Here is a 15,194-nt window from a genome sequence, read left to right as displayed (position 1 = left end):
AGGTCCCCCACAAATCACCTGAACCACTGAGTTTCTCTTGGTTTGGCATCAGTGCTTTGAGTTTAGCTTGGTTCAAGGAGCTCTGTGCAGGGTCAGAGTCCCTCTGTATGGAGTAACTTGCAGGGTAAGGGCCTAATATAGCACATTCAGGACAGTAATATCCCAACCCAATGTACAACATTTGGGGCCAGATTCTCATCTGTGTGGACAGGGCCAGCTCAGGCTTTTCTGCCGCCCCAAGTGGCAAAGGGGGAAAAAAAAAAAGCTGCGATCGGCGGCACTTCGGTGGCAGCTCAACCGCGCCACTTCATTCCTCGGCGGCAACTCGGCGGCAGGTCCTTCGGTCTGAGAGGGACTGAGAGACCCGCCGCTGAATTGCCGCCGAAGACCCGGACGTGCCGCCCCTTTCCATTGGCCGCCCCAAGCACGTGCTTCGTTCGCTGGTGCCTGGAGCCGGCCCTGTGTGTGGAATTCATGCTCAGTTGAGCTGAGGAGGTGGAAAGTGTCTCTAATCCACCTGTAACAAAGTTATTATGCTGACTGGAGAGTGGGGGTTTCTTGGCTCACCCACTGACAGCCCCAAAAGAGCACATCTCCTCCCAGATGACCAGGCCCCCTGTCTGAGGAGGCTACTGGGTGTGTCTGTTCTTCCTGTCTCTGGAAAAGAAGGATATTGTTTGGCTACAGCAATAGCAGGAGAAGGAGCTGCCTCTGTACCCTCTACCAGTAATAAACAGGTGTAGCTCTTGGGTTACTGAACTCATGTCTCTCTATCATTATCTTGAGGCCTGTGTCTGTTTGTATTAATTTGCCAATAAGTATTGACTGTAAATTTGCATTCCTTTCCAACTTCCGCCTATCCTGGGGCCCTGGGTCGATTCCCTTGTGTTTGCTGTGAGTTACTAAACAAGAGCCCGTTGTATTGTAACATGGCCTGAAGCTCTAAAACATTTCAATCAAAATGTCCTGACATTGGTGTTTTATCCTTATGTTTGGAGTGTGGGTTTTTCCATAAGGGTGTATATGGGGAGATGGAAAGGTCAGGGCTGGTAAGTCTCTAGATATGCCCAAGGACACTCCATGTAGAGAAGAAAACTGGGTCCCTTCTTATAGGAGCAGGCAGACATGGTAGCAAGAGACAGGATGAATGGAATGTGCCGAAAGGAAGCTGTGAGCTTTGTTTCAGTTTTAAGACAAACTAGTGAATAGGTAGGGAGATAAAGGGTGAAACAGCTTACAACAGGACAAATCGGAAAGGCCAGAAAGCAGGGTAGAGGTCTGCCTGTCCTATATAATCAGTACTGTAATGGGGGCTCCAGGTGCCGAGGTGGGCCGCCTCCTTGGCCCAGTGCGGAGTTGTTACACCCTGTCACACAGTCGCTAGGTTTTCCTGCGAATACAGGGAGTTGCAGCAAGTTGGGTTCCAGTCCCCTGTTGGGGCCACGTAAACAAATAGTCCGTGGTCCCTGAGTCTCCAGGTTAGGCCCGACAGCCGCAACTGGAGTCCTGGCCCCCTTGGACGGGGCAGAACAATGACCAGTTCACAGCTCCTGGGCGGGGCAAAACAAACAAGCAGTCTATGGTCCCTAAGCCTCCTGGCCGGGGCAGGCAGTAGCAACTGTGGAATCAGCCCCTTGGGCAGGGCAAAACAGCAGTCAGTCCATGGCCCCTGGGTGGGGCAAAACAATCAGACAATCTATGGCCCCTAAGCCTTCTGATGGGGCAGGTAGTAACAATTGGGGGAATCAGCCCTTTTGGGAAGAGCAGACCAGAAATCCAACTGTAGCCCCTGGGCAGGGCAGAGCAAACAAGCAGTTTATGGCTGGGCAGGTGGTAGTGATAAGGGAATTGGCCCCCTGGGCAGAGTAAAATAGCAATCAGTCTGTGGCCCTTGGGCGGGGCAAAAGAAACAGTCTATAGCTTCTAAGCTCATGGGCTGGGATGTAGAGCAGACAGTTGCCATGCCTTGTGGTAGGGGAACCTGGCCCCACCCTCTCCACCAGGTTCCGACCCAGGGCCCTATGAAGCTAGGGAACTCCCCATTAGAGGTTTAGGCATTGGCTTCTACCACCTTCCCTGGGTCACTTCCTACCACAAGTTGCATCCTGGGCATCTCCTCAGCTGGTGGCGGCTTGGTTTCCCTGTCAGTCTCCGCAGTCAGTCGTCTGCAGTGTAATCCGGGTCCTCGGGCTCTACCACCTGGAGCGTCACAGGCTCTACAGCAGCCTCAGTACATGTCCTTCCTCCCCCATAGCCAGCCCTGACTGAGCTGGGCTGCTTCCTTTTATCTAGCTCTTTCACCTGTAGCATGCGCAGCAGGGGAAAGGGGGCATGGCCTCTTGGGCCCACAGCAATTGGTTCATCCCCATTGGCCCGGTAGGGCTTAGTCACTCCATCACAAGCACATCATGATCTTTTTAAAGTTGCATGTGACAGCCATGCCTGCTTTTTTCCCTCAGATAAACAGGGTTTTAGTTTTGTTCAAATGTCTAAAGAGTGAAGTCAACCCCAACCTCTTAGTGTCTGCAGAGCAGAGGTATATTTTGGCGCGCTCTATTCTAATTAGAAGGACAAGAGAAGCTATCCAAACCCTTGTTTAGATTTTCTATGATACACTCAGAGTTTAGAGAGAGACATACTGGCTGGAAAGTGACAATGTTTATGACCTAGAGTATAATTTCAGGCACAGCCCTGAACAAAGTGCGGTGTGTAAACAGCACCACTTCAAGAGTAGCCCAAGGAGGCACAGTGAGTCACAATTGCCTTCCTTCTTACTCTCGGAAGTGCCATTAGTAATTTGCGGCTGGCCCACACTAACATTAAATTAGGATACCCCTTGTCCTGGCTCAGTTGCACTGGCCAGAGAGGTTTTTAAATTAATAAAATATATCATCTGAATATAGGTTAATTTGTACCCTTCCTTTCTGAGCATCACGCATTTAATATTTGGTGATGTGCTGGTAGGGGCTCCAGGGAAAGCTCAGAGGAAAGAGTGTAATTATTCTTATTTCTGCAATGTTCATTCAGCACATTGCAGGATTGACTTTTCCCCTTGATCCGTTAGTCCTTGTCCCTGACAGCCTGGAAGTAAACACAGATACTGTTTTAATTCCAGATCACCGCCCTGTCCTCTTAATAACTGACCAGGGACACACCTCTTAAACATTCAGGATACCAACTTAATCGCTTTATCCTACACTGAGAGCCTTCATTCAGTCCCTCCAGATACTGCATTCTGGGAAACCCTGAAAGCAACTTCTGGGGAGTAGGTGTCAGCACAAAACCAAAGCTGTGATGGCAGGAAAGCTGCTGTGTGGACACAAAATGAGCCAAATAACCTATAATAAATAGTTAAGCTGACTGTGACTCTGATTACAAAATGATGGCTGTAGCTGTAGTGTGATCAAGACTTGAAATTGGTGAGGGGAAGGGGGAAAAACAGAACAAAACCCCATAGAATCATTGCCTTTCACTGATTCAGACCAAAGCATAAATTGTATATAATGCCAGCAGACCTGCTAAGACTAAGGAACAACAGGCACTATCTACATTTCCAAATATTTATTATTATTAATTATTATTATTATTTTATTATTTTGCTTTTCTGAGACTTGAAAATATTATTTTACAGTTTAAGGTAAATATATGTTTTGCTTCCCATTTGCTGTTTTTTTCTTCTCGAGGCTGAGCCAGAGGGGAAAGGTGTGAGCAGAACAGACAATCTACATAGACTGTAAGCTTGTTGGAGCAGGGACTGTCTTTTTATTCTGTGCTTGTACAGTGCTTAGCACAATGGGGTCTTGATCCAGCACTACGGTAATGCAAATAATGTATAACAACAATAATAGTATTCTTAGGGTGAAATCCTGGCCCCATTAATTTCACCGCAGCCAGGATCTCACCCTCAGTCTTTTATGACCTTAATGGGGTTAGGACTCTGAATTTCCAAAGGAGAGCTTTAGATTTTAAATTTGTTTCAAAATTTGGCTTCATTCCAATTAGAAAAATCCCCTAAATTTCAAAATTATCTGAGAAAAGGAATGGTGCCCCCAGCTCCAAGACAGTCTACCTGGCAGGCTGCCCTAGGGCCATAGATTGTGGGAAATCCTGTAGTCGTTGGTCCTGGGGCAGTCCGCATGGCAGTCCGCCCAGAGCAAGAGATCCTGGAAACTTTGGCTCCTCTGAAGCCTGACTGGTGGGCTGCCAAAGAGCTGGGCCAGGGAGCTGGCAGGAAATCATGCAGGGTTCTGTCAGAACTTCAGTGAAATTGAAAAATCTGTGTGTAATGTTTCGATTTCATGAAATCGACAGTTCCAGTGGATAATTCAAGCTAACTCTGCAGCAAAGATATGCCCTAAAAGTCAGCTGTGAGGCTGGGTTCCCTTTTCACTGCCCTGCAGCTTCACCAGGCACATTAACAGCATAGTCACATCCCCTGACTTAATCCAAAGGAAAGAGAAAAGTCAGTTAGGCATCTTGGGCATAGACTTCATTTTGATGCAGCATCACAACAGTATTGATGGCAAATCTTCAGAACTGGGAATCAGGAGAAAGTGTTTGTGGCGTTTTCTATGTATAAAATTTCAGGAAAACACTAATTTTTACAGAAATTGCATCATCTTCAAACCGTGAAGGCAGATTCCAAATGGGTCAGCAGCTATAAATGGACCTTTCGGGTATGTCTCCACAGCAAAGTAAAACCCATGGCTGGCTGTGACAGCCAACTCGGGCTTGTGCTGTGGGGCTGTGTCACTGTTGTGTAGACTTCCAGACTCAGTCTGGAGCCGGAGTTCTGGGACCCTCCCACCTCGCAGGGTCCTAGATCCCAGACTCCAGCCCGGGATTGGAAGTTTACACAGCAATGAAACAGCCCCACTGCCCGAGCCCAGGCCAGCCACAGGTGTCTAGTCACTGTGTAGACATACTCTTAGGCACTCCGGCAGTGGCTCAGGAATTGACTAGTTACCCATCTCTCGTGCACTATGCTTTATCTTCAGTTAATTACCCAGGGCTAATTGCTGACAATGAGAATGACAATAGCTTGGTTAGAGAGACAACTGGACCAACTTCTGTTGGTGAGAGAGACAAGCTTTTGAGTTTACACAGAGCTCTTCAGCTTGAAATCTTGACTCTCTCACCAACAAAAGTTGGCCCAGTTAAAGATATTGCCTCCATCACCTTGTCTCTTTAGTATCAACACAGCTACTACAATACTGCACACAAATAGCGTGGTCATTTCTTAAAATTTAGAATTAGTTTTCCAGAGAAAAAATAAAGATCTGGGACTGATGTACAGTCTCATGCTTCCTCAGAGCCTGCTCTGTGTTTTCCAAAACACAGATCTTAAACCAGGTCTACTGCATGCTGCAAATAGGGGATTCTGCTACCATGTGATAGCCTAAGTGCTGCCTCTTTGCAAACAATATAAGCCCGATTACACAAACAGCTTTTGTGGGAACATCCAGTATTTTCAGGGTTTGTTTACAAAGGGCCCCTCAAGATTGGGAAGGCTTAAGGCCTTTAATAAGAGCCAAAGGAACAGACGTTCCTTCTCCGTCCTCAAGGCAGAAGTCTGTGGAAGAGCTATGGATCCTTCATTGGCTAGCAGCATTTTGTTTACTCTGATAAGGTAAACAATTGTTTGAAACAACTTTGGACAAGCATAAAACACAAACCCCAATGAGGAAGCTGCCCATTTCCCCATCTGGCGCTTTATTTTTTAAACATAATGTACAATAAAAAATATTGCATCTGATGAAGTGGGCATTCACCCACGAAAGCTTATGCTCCAATACTTCGGTTAGTCTTAAAGGTGCCACAGGCCCCTCTGTTGCTTAATAAAAAATATGGCAGCATTTGTCATATACAAAGCACTTGCATGCCTCCGGTAGAGTGTATGGCTCTCTGCTCTCTTGATTATTCTCTGCTGCATTTTGACTGCCAGCCTTTTAGGTCCATGAATCAGATTCAGGGAGTATTGAGGGTGGTGAAAGATTTGAGTGAATGGACACATTTTACTGACTCCTGTATACATTTCAACAGGATTTCTATTCAGCCAGGTAGCAAACCAATCCACATTTTTATGTGAAATAAACAAGATCCCCAAAATGAAAGAATGAAGATTCAATGTATGGGCCAGACCCTCAGATGACATATATCAGTGTAGTTCCATTAAAGTCAAGATGTGGCTCTTTATTTTTTTCTGCTCCTAATACAAAATAACCTTAATATTATCCAAAGGTTGGGTTTAATCAAACACACAATTTCAGATCTCTTCACATTTCCCCCTTCCCAGCCCTTTGGAGGGTTCAGTCCAGGAAAGAGTCAAACCTCTGCCCTTACATTGTTTCTGGGATTCTGGTAACATTTTAGTTTATTTGGACTAAAAAGTGGCTTTTTAAAAAAGAAATTAAAAATAATATTTCACACATTTATGGCACATTTCATCCAAGAATTTCAAAACACCTCACTCGGTCATAACTTCACATTGTCCCTATAATGTAGCTAATTAGTATTATACTCATTTTACAGGTGGGCAAACTGGGTACTCCGAAACAATAAGGCTCTGATCCCGCAAAGGGATCTACCAGCACTGTCCTGTATGCAGGACTCAGCAGTAGGCAACTGTGTTCCAATGTGCATTCTTGCTGCCCAACACCTGATCACTGGGAGCAAGTCCTTCAGCCTGGATTAGCTTTAGATCAATTTGGAAACACAAAATCTCCTGAATGTTTAATTGACATGATAGTTACAGTATGGAGACACAGATGGATCAGTCAAGTGGCAGGGTTTCACAGCTACAGCATGAAGCTCCAAACAGGAGAAACCACTAGCATTCTTGTTTATTTGGGCTAACCTGGGAAAAGACTGACTTTGTTTGGAGCCTGAAAGGTCAATAGGGAACTGAAGCTGCCTAATGAAATACATGCAATCTAGGGAGAGTTTGCTTATCATAAAATTGTCTTTGATTATTAGAATGTGACTGATGGTCTCGGTTTGGGAATGTGCATTTCTCCCCCTCTTTCAGTGATCATTCTTGCGGTTCTCTTGGCCTATTGGCCTTTTAGAAGGAAACTTTGGTTTAAAAAAGAGTGAAGGTGGCAAGGTGTGTTTCATTTTCACTCATTTCAGGTACAGAAAGAAAACTCTCAAAGAGATATGCAGTCATTGTGCTTCAAAGTCCCCTGCTTTTGGCATGGTCCAACTCCCATTAAAATCAATGGGAGTCTTTCTACTGACTTTCAATGGGTGCTGGAATGTACTATCTAAGGAATGATATTATGAGCTATATCCCCCAAAATTTGTTGTCCCTCCGAAAGTGGTTGCAGGATTCATGCATTTTCACTGCTGTTCCTCCCTCTTCCAAGTTCTTGCTAGAGTTGCTCAGAAATGTTTTGATGGAATGTTTCCCGTTGGAAAATGCCAGTTTGTCAAAATCAAAATGTTCTACAAAACTAGGCAGGTTTCCAATGGGTTTCTGCTAGCTGCCTATCCATCCCCCCTCTCTGGTTCCTCAAAAGCTTGCCTGGTGGGGAGTTTAGGAGTCAGGGCTTCTACACACCCAGGCTCCTGGTTCTTCAGCAGCCCACCTGATTTGTACACTGAGGAGCTGGGCAGCTGGCTCCCTGGGCTGCCAAACCCCCTGGCTGCCTTGTTGTCTGGGCATCCAGAGGGCCAGCTGGAAACATTCAAAAATTCCATTTTGGGTCTTCTGAAATGGACTTTTTCAATTATTTCCATTCAGCAGGAAATTTTGCATTTCTGACTTTTCGTTTGGATCCAGAACGATTTTGGGGGGAGGGAAATGTGAAATTTTGATCAGGAGAGAAATTCCGTTTCCTGCCCAGCTGTAGTAGTTATTGCATTTCTCCTGGCCCCATTTTGTCATGCCTCACAAGGGATTTGAGAGTTCAGAAAAGCAGAATTGTCCTATGGCAAGGACAGTATATATTTTTTCAGGAATGTGTGACCAAAATGCAAAAAGAGATATTTTATGAATGGTTGGCAATAAAAGTACTGCAATAAACACACAGTTAATCAGACATGAAGGCACTAAGGATAGATCAGAAAGGTCCTGTTGATCTAATCTGGCCCTTAAATATAAAGTTCAGCCCATAAACCACAACGTAGTCTCTCTTTTTAAACAAGCCAAATAATTAACAAGAGACTTTTATACTGGGGGAAATCTCTCATCTGTCTTGCTTTTCATATGCCAGATCTTCAGCTGGTGTATCCAGAGCAGCTCCATTGACTTCCATGGAGTTACACTAATTTATGCCAGCTAAGGATGTGGCTCATACTTTTTAAATCATCTTTCCTGCCTTTTTTGCTAACTAGCAAATAAAATTGTTGTTTAAACAAGGGTTTGTCTCACAGCCTCTCTCAACCTTTGTCTTGATCCTGCTATGAAGCCTGGTTTAGACTGTGTTCCAGTCACAGCCATTTTCCTGATAAACTCTTTTGCCATAGACCCAGAAGTGTGACTTACCATCAAGACTGAGCAAGTGAAGAAGAGAGAGAAAGCTCTCATTTAAACACAATTGCAAGAGCAGCAGCAGGCAAAATCGACATAAGGACTGGAATAGGAGTAAACTGCTTTTTGATTAATGCTCTTTTTTCAAGTTTATCCCAGTGTGAAAGACCCTCCCTTTCAAACAATCTGGTCTGAACTTTGCCTCTTCCCTTTCTCTTGTTCCACACATCCTGATTGTGTTCAAATGTTGCCTGTCCTTCCTCCAAAATGTTTCTGAGATCAGTCCTTTTCTTTCTGTCCAGATACTCTAAACTCTCATCCACTCTCATCATATACCGACTTGATTATTGTAACTTCTTCCTTGCTGGACTCCCTATCATTCCCCCCACCTCCAGTCCATCTAAAATGCACTGCTGAGATCATCTTCCTTGCTTATTGTTCTGACCACATCACCCCTCTTCTTTGAGCACTTCCACTGGTTTATAATGGGAAGTTGGTCATAACCCTAACTACAGTTGTTACTGGTGTTGTACTTAAAGTACTGCACAGGATCTTTTTAGGGGGAATAAGACAAAACGCCACATTTATTAGTAATACATGTATTTATTAACACTGTATCATATGCATATAATATATTACACTTACACTCACACACTCACACACACACACACAAACACACTCTGTCTTGTTGTTACCAATTAGTTGCTCCCCTTAACTTCACTGGCCAGGTGAGTTAGATGGGGGAGGCGGTGGAGCCGGGCTTCTGCCAATCCGGATCGATGCTCCCATGTTGACAAGACGAGACCCGGGGTCCTCTGCAAGACACCTTACATTTATAGCAGCTTTTCTTTTATGCAAATGTATACCAGATTCAAACTCTGTGTCTGTGTCCATTGGTCCTTTGTGCTGCTTTCTTTTGAGTGTTGTCCCAATGCTGCAAAGAGGGTGTTTCCAAAGAAGGTGCTTGCTTCTAACCCCCGAGGCCGTCAGTATGTCTGCTTGTCTTTAATGAGCCCACTTGACACGTTTTATTGTCCTTGGGTCTGGCTCCCAGCCCCTCTCCAACAGTTGAGGCTGTCTGGAGGTGCTGCCTTCCATGCCTTGCTCATCCACACCTCATTCATTCAACAGGGCAATTGATTAAGAGTGGGGGGGGGGGAGAGCTCTTGTTCTACTGCTAGCAAAAAGAAATTTTTCTTCTATCTTATTCTATCCTTAGGGGCTATAATATTATACCAAGGGCAATGCAAAGTTTCTAAATGAGGCTTTGATACAAAGTCCCATGAAAACAGAGGTCACACGTGGGTAGACCCACCACAAGGTTATATGAAGAGGCACAATGTAAAGTCATATGAAAATTATCAGAGATTTATCTACACTGGTGGCTTCCTAAGAATATGCTGAAGAATGCAGTTTTCAGAAGTGTGTGAGCATCAAGAGACTTAAATGAACTTAGCTCATGAATGAGACCATGAAGAAGTAGTGACCTTAGCAACTCAATGGTTTGTTGCAGCAGCTGTATTAGATGCAGCACTTTTACATTTAATTACCAGGCATTTGAAGCGGCATCCTAATTTTTTTTTATACTGAGCAAGGGCTCACTTGGAAATATACAATGTCTGTTTCATAATCAATGAAAGATTTAAGCACCATAGGAACTTAAATACAGAAATAAGAATTAATAAAATAATAATAAATAACCACCCCAAACTGTGCATTTCACAGCTTAGGCTAGTGATCTGTGCAAACCTCAGTACTTTTTTTATGTAGATCTCCATCACTTGACCAAGGAAGGTAAATACCATTATCCTCATCCTACTGATGGAGAGAGTACAGAGAGATGTAGTGACTAGACCAATAGGGGAAGGAGGGGCTAGATGGGTGGAGCCTCAGAGGATGGCGGGAAGCTTCATTAAGGGAAGGGGAGGAATTTTGGAGGTGGGATGGGTGAGGATTGATTGGGAACACTGTGATCTTCAGTAAGGAAATGGGATTAGGGAGTTAACAAACCTTTGGATAGGACCAGGAGGCTACTGGGAGCTCCCCTATGTGATTCCTGTACAGCTGTTTACATTCTGTAAAACTGATGTCATGTCCGGGGGGCATCTCTTCCTGATTCCTGACTGGGCCTTTTGGAACAATCAAAGAAGAGACTGTCTTCAGAAAATGCATCCTGGGTCTTACACTGCGTCCAGAATGTAATAGGACAGGACTACATGAGTTCATGGAGTGATGGACAGAGACTCATGCAGTTCAGACATGATCAATACATTTGGAAGTCAGGTACCTTGTTATCAAGTCTCAGTGCCTTGATTTAAGGTGCTCACAGCAGCTGCGGACACAGTAATGCCAAATACATTATATTTCCTACTTTTCTTCAGGCTCTTTCCTGAAGGGTAATGATTGCTAATGAAACTGACATACATTTTCATATAAGTAACAGTGCAGTTCGGAGAAACTCAGTATCCCAGACTCATGATTGGCTCCCTTTTCTTTTTCATTCCTTTTCATTACAGATGGACCTGAACCAAATGCCTAGATTTGAACTCCCCCAGGAATTTTGGGACATTCAGAATCCCAGCCTGGATTTGAACTCTTCAGCATAAGCTCATCCTTCATGCTCATAGGAATGAACTGAGCTGCTGTCTTTGTCCTCCACGAGTGGGTACAGCTAAGATCATTGCCAGCAACTTCAAAGAGGAAAGCACTGAAATATTATTATAGTTTAAATTTCTATTTTCCTCTTCATGAGCCATAAATTAATGTAATTCTGTTAAAAAAAAGCCTTAATTTAAATGTGGACCTGGGCTGCTGATCTTAACTGACAACAAATGGTTCTTTAACTTGGCTTTTCATTGCCAAGATGTATTTAAATCAGTCCACATCTCTCATTGAAATGGCCCTTCCAGTCAAGCTGGTTTAATTTCATGCTCCACTTCACAGCCACAACTTCATTGTACACACATGTTTGTTCCCAAATCTAGCTCTTCTGTGAAATGTACAAACCACATTGGCCTCTGCTACAGCATTATACCGTGCAACAAAGAAAACCCATGGAGTATTCTTGCCTAGCGTTTCACAAAGACACTTTCAAACCTAACATGGAGATCTCTAATTGACGGTCAGATTGCACCTTGCTCAGTGTGGGTGAGCAATAGCTTTCTACCCCAGCTTATGCAACTGTGACCATTAATGGAGTTCATCTGGATTTATACCACTATAAGGAGAGTAGAATTTGGCCAAAAACAAACAGCACTTTTCCCTCCAGGTACTGAATTAATACTCTAGTTGGTGTTGGGGTACTGCAGTGTTGTAAGGGCTTTCATCAGATGAGATGTAAAATCAAGGTGCCAGCCACTTCCGGTTATTAAAGGGCCCATAAAATTTTCACATGAGGAGACATGATAACCTGGGTGTTCTGGTTAAATACTAATCTGGGTTACTAAAGTACTTTATAACACCTAAATTCCCCTGAAGTTAAATTGGTAATGTTCTCCACTAACTGCTCTAAACTGTTGTGTTGATGTGAACTGTTAGGTGGTTGCTGTGTTTTCAGCAGCAGAGGCTATATTTCAGCGATGGTGTCACAGCCTGCTCACTGCTATTGCCCCCCCCCCACTTGGTCAGTCTGGGCAATAGCTGAATCCAGGTCCAAAGCCTCCTTTCTACCTCTTGCCACACACCGTGCCTTCTTTTCCTGCCTCTCAGTGAGGCAAAATACTCTGTGTTCATGGCTTAGCCTCTGGCTAAGTCATATGTGTCCTCCCCTTCCAGGGTATCAGAGTCTCTTCTGATGAATGACTCAGGCAGTCTTCCCATTCACTGCCCAGCTGGTCCCACTTCCCCAGGCCTTCTCTCTACTCCAGGTACCATCTTAGGGACCCTCTAATCAGCAGCCTAGGTCTATTCCATTCTGCACCTTACTGCATTTTCCCTGAGTCTTTCCTAATCTTCTGGCTCCTCCACCAAAAAACCTTCTCTGGGTTTGCTAGCCCCAAAACTCCCCTGCCAGGGAGTAACTGTAGGCTACTTTGGCTCTATAGCCTCTAACCACATCTCCCTTCTCCCACAGAGTGCTTGCACTGCACTGCACAGCACACCACATCTGCTGCCAAATTCCTGTCTTTATAAACCCAGCCCAGCTCCTTCCTCCTCAGCTGGTAGGCTCCTGCATTATTCAGTCAGGGGATTACTTAAACCACCTGTTTCCCCTCAGCTGGGGCCTGTCTGGTTAATTGGTCCCCTTCTTAGCCTACATTAACCCCTTCAGGGGGAGGGATAGCTCAGTGGTTTGAGTATTGGGCTGCTAAACCCAGGGTTGTGAGTTCAATCCTTTGAGGGGGCCATTTAGGGATCTGGGGCAAAAATCTGTCTGGGATTGGTCCTACTTTGAGCAGGGGGCTGGACTCAATAACCTCCTGAGGTCCCTTTCAACCCTGGTATTCTATAAGTGTGGGGTGAACACCATCACAGATGGCTAAGTGGCTCCTGTATATGTATTGATAGGAAAGCACATCAGGACTAAGGGTGCTATATATGATCAAAGTAACTGCAAAGAGGTCATGGAATTTAGTATTTGAATTCACTAGTATCTGCTGTTGGACATAAGGGTCCTAGAGGTGGAAAGTCTCCAAGCAGGGGATGGGAGATGGGACTTCTGAAGTGGCCAGAGAGGGCACCTGGGTGCTTTTCTTCATTAATAGTCTCAATAGCAATAAGAAAGACCTGGGAGTAAGGGGGGCATAGGCACAGGATACTTTTTAAATGCCTACAGTCAAAGCAGCCCTAGGCATCCCAGAACCTGTTCTTACAGGGGTCAAATTCTCAAAGGCTCCTCTTTTCAAGCAGTATTTCCTGGTGTTTTGTTTCCCCCCCCCCCCCAGTTTTTGGGAGATGCAAGGCCCTGGCCTTGGGCTAACTCTGCACATAAAGTTTCTGCTCTTCATTTGGTTGATTCACTGTGCTCTTTGTCTGTGACTGGCATCTCTTATCCCCTGTTTATATCAGACAAGGTAGGAGAGTTGCTCTGCCTATTGAGAGGGAGTAACTGAGTGGTATATATTCCTCACTCTCAGATATACCCTGGCATAATCCCACAAATTCATTCCCGTTAGTGAAACCACCAAGTGGACTGAATGAACACTAGGCTGTGCTATGGGTGAAGTCTGCATGACTGCACTTTGCAGTGTGATAAACTTTTCTAGTTTGTTGGCACATATGGAAAAAATAAGAACAGCCTCTGTTTCAATTCTTTTAATAGAGGGATGCATCCGAAGAAGTGGGCTGTAGTCCACGAAAGCTTATGCTCTAATAAATTTGTTAGTCTCTAAGGTGCTACAAGTACTCCTGTTCTTTTTGCGGATACACACTAACACGGCTGCTACTCTGAAACAGTGAAAGACTCAACAGTTGAAAAAATGAAAACTCTCTCATCACATTCAAAAAATGTGCATACATGGCTGATGAATGCACCAATGCAAATGGACATCAAGTATTAAGTCATGGTGTATGTTATCTTGATGTCAGTGGTAGGCTAGTAGATGCATTCCTAGATGTTCAAGTTATAGAAGACACATCAGCGGCATCTGTGACAACCCACATCTTAGAAGAGTTAAATACTTGTCAATTGGAACCTAAACAGATGGCTGCTTGTGCATTTGATGGAGCTGCAAACTTCTCTGGAAGACATGGTGGAGTACAAGCTTTGCTCAGAGAAAAGTGTAACCCTAATCTCACCTATACACACTGCAGAGGCCATCTACTCCAACTAGAGTTAGTACAAGCTGCAGACTCTTCAAAAGACATTAAAAAAAAAAAAAGCTATAAATTTAATGTCTTCATTATATTATTTTTTCAGCAAGAGTCCATAAAGACTGAATATCTTGGAAAATATAGAAGATACACTAGGACTGAAGTTCAAATTAGTCCAACCTAGGAAAACCCTCTGGCTTTTTCATGAGCGATCCTTGGCTGTTGTCTTAAAATTACTCCAGCCGTTATTACTGGCTTTGGAAAGTATCTACCATGATGGGATGGATCTAAGTAGTGAGGCTGGTGGATTACTTTTGCTACTATGGTCAGAGAAGACTATTGCCATTCTGTCTCTTGTAAGTTGTGACGCAGTAGGGAGCGGAGCGGACTGACCTGGGAATGTCGTCTAGTTTTACTGGGACTGTCTGCATGGGGGATGGGATGGCAGGGGGTGACTTTACTTGAGTGACGATACCTAAGCCTGTAACCTGAGCCGAGAGGGAGATGGGTTCCAGGTAACACCTTCTCCCCAGGAAACTGGACAAAGGCTGGAGGAGAAGCTGGGGGAAGGCTGGGTGAAACTGCTGAAGGGGTTTTTCAGTTTGAAGCGGTCTGGGAAAATGGAGGAAACCCCAAGGCTGGGGTCTAAGCTCCCTTCCCCCTCTTCCCCCCGAGGGACCTAACTGAGGGGTCCTGGTTGTACCTACAAGCGCTGTTTGGGACTGTGTTCCTGTCTAATAAACCTTCCATTTTACTGGCTGGCTAAGAGTCACGGTGAATCACAGGAAGTGAGGGTGCAGGGCCCAGACTCCCCCACACTCAGTGACATCTGGTGGCAGTGGTGGGATGTACTGCACCCCGTGGACGGCACTTCCTGCAGTAAGTGACTGGGGAGCAGTAAAACAAAGGGGAATTGACAAGGACCAGGTGTGCTAAAAATTCAGAGAGGAGCGGTTTTGGGGGGCAGAGG

This window comes from Malaclemys terrapin, chromosome 8 (genome assembly GCF_027887155.1).
Source record: "Malaclemys terrapin pileata isolate rMalTer1 chromosome 8, rMalTer1.hap1, whole genome shotgun sequence".
Classification (NCBI taxonomy): domain Eukaryota; kingdom Metazoa; phylum Chordata; order Testudines; family Emydidae; genus Malaclemys; species Malaclemys terrapin.
This window is presented reverse-complemented; position numbering follows the sequence as displayed.